The following is a 2023-nucleotide window of genomic DNA, read 5'->3' as shown; positions in this document are numbered from 1 at the left end:
GTCTGGAGCAGGGTCAAGGATGGGGTCAATGGGGGCCTCCACTGGTATTTCCTCTGTGATCCCTTCATGGATCAGGACCAAGTTGTGGAGAACACATGCACTGGTAATCACATGGGGTACTTTGTTTAGAAGGAACATATCCAAGTGCAGCAGTCTCCTCCACTTGCACTTGAGTAGCCCAAACACCCTCTCTATGTGTCAAACTGTGGACCTGGTTGAAATTATTTTGTTAATCTTCAATGTTGCCGTTGTTTCTGATTTGGGACAATTAAGTCCACACCCAGGGGGTACACAGAATCCCCAAGCAGATGGGATTGCGGTCGCTGGTCCTGTATACGCTGGCATTGTGCACAGAATCAGCATTCCCTGTCAGATCTGCTCCTGCTATGCCCTCTGGTGTTCATCCGATGTCTTCTTGACCTGCAGTTTCTCTCCCTCTCCCTCTCTGTGTGATTGTGTGGTTGGAGACAGGTGTGCTGGAGTCAGAGCAGATCTCTACCAGCTGCAATTCGTTCCATAATCAAGACCTCTACAAATACTCAGTCCTGCCACTTCCACTCTGCCAGATCGTAATCTCTGCTCAGTCAGTTCATTATTCTAGCCATTTATGATTACTCAAGATCCTGTTACTCTGCTGTGCCTGTTTCCCTGCCTGACACCGTTTATCCTCTCATTGCAGGTACCGCTCTGGCTCCTGTCTCCTGTTCCACATCTCACCACCCAACTACCTTGCGCTGGATTTTACTCATCACCACTACCTTGGATTCCCCTCAGGACCTGTTTACCCTGTTCTACTCAGCCAACATCTGTTTTTTCTGCAACTCATTCGAGCTTCCCCGGATCTGCACTCCATATCTCTCTGTGTAACAATAAATATTTTGGTTCAATCATCCCTGTTTCCTCATCTGAGTCTGCTCCTGGGTTCCCCTGTATCGCTCTGCTTAACATTCCCTGTTTAGATGTTTGTAAACATGAGCTGGCTGTCGCACACTGCCTGGAGTTGGAAGCTGGCATGGCCTTTTCGGGTTATGTAGGCATTCCTGTTGTTGGAAGGTCCCCTGAGGATGATATGGGTGCCATCTATACACCCAATCACCCAATGGAACGTCTTTCTTTCGAACGCGGCCTAAATCACTGGCAGCTGCTCTACAGAAGGCCACTTCACATAGTCAGGCACCAGCTGGGTGAGGCCTGTGACCACTTATTATTTAACCAGGTAGGCAAGTTGAGAACAAGTTCTCATTTACAATTGCGACCTGGCCAAGATAAAGCAAAGCAGTTCGACACATATAAACAACACAGAGTTACACATGGAGTAAAACAAACATACAGTCAATAATATGGTAGAAAAATACGTCTATATACAATGTGAGCAAATGAAGTGAGATAAGGGAGGTAAAGGCAAAAAAAAGGCCATGGTGGCAAAGTAAATACAATATAGCAAGTAAAACACTGGAATGGTAGATTTGCAGTGGAAGGATGTACAAAGTAGAAATAGAAATAATGGGGTGCAAAGGAGCATAATAAATAAATACAGTAGGGGAAGAGGTAGTTGTTTGGGCTAAATTATAGATGGGCTATGTACAGGTGCATTAATCTGTGAGCTGCTTAAAGCTAGTGAGGGAGATAAGTGTTTCCAGTTTCAGAGATTTTTGTAGTTGGGTAGTAGTGGTGGGTAGTATATGGGGCTTTGGTGACAAAACGGATGGCACTGTGATAGACTGCATCCAATTTATTGAGTAGGGTATTGGAGGCTATTTTGTAAATGACATCGCCGAAGTCGAGGATCGGTAGGATGGTCAATTTTACGAGGGTATGTTTGGCAGCATGAGTGAAGGATGCTTTGTTGCGAAATAGGAAGCCAATTCTAGATTTAACTTTGGATTGGAGATGTTTATTTAATTTTTATCCCATTTTCTCCCCAATTTTTGTGGTATCCAATCGCTAGTAATTACTATCTTGTCTCATCGCTACAACTCCCGTACGGGCTCGGGAGAGACGAAGGTCGAAAGCCATGCGTCCT

At 45.2% G+C, this 2023-nt stretch overlaps 1 long non-coding RNA gene across 1 annotated transcript; it reads left to right on the top strand.

Annotated features, from left to right (window-relative positions):
* Positions 1-471: 471 nt before the first annotated feature.
* LOC139578758 (uncharacterized) lies at positions 472-890 on the top strand. Its single transcript, XR_011675614.1, has 2 exons — positions 472-583; positions 680-890. It is a non-coding gene; the product is annotated as an uncharacterized lncRNA (long non-coding RNA).
* Positions 891-2023: the final 1133 nt, after the last annotated feature.

The sequence above is a fragment of the Salvelinus alpinus genome, chromosome 6 (genome assembly GCF_045679555.1).
Source record: "Salvelinus alpinus chromosome 6, SLU_Salpinus.1, whole genome shotgun sequence".
Classification (NCBI taxonomy): domain Eukaryota; kingdom Metazoa; phylum Chordata; class Actinopteri; order Salmoniformes; family Salmonidae; genus Salvelinus; species Salvelinus alpinus.
This window is presented reverse-complemented; position numbering and strand designations above follow the sequence as displayed.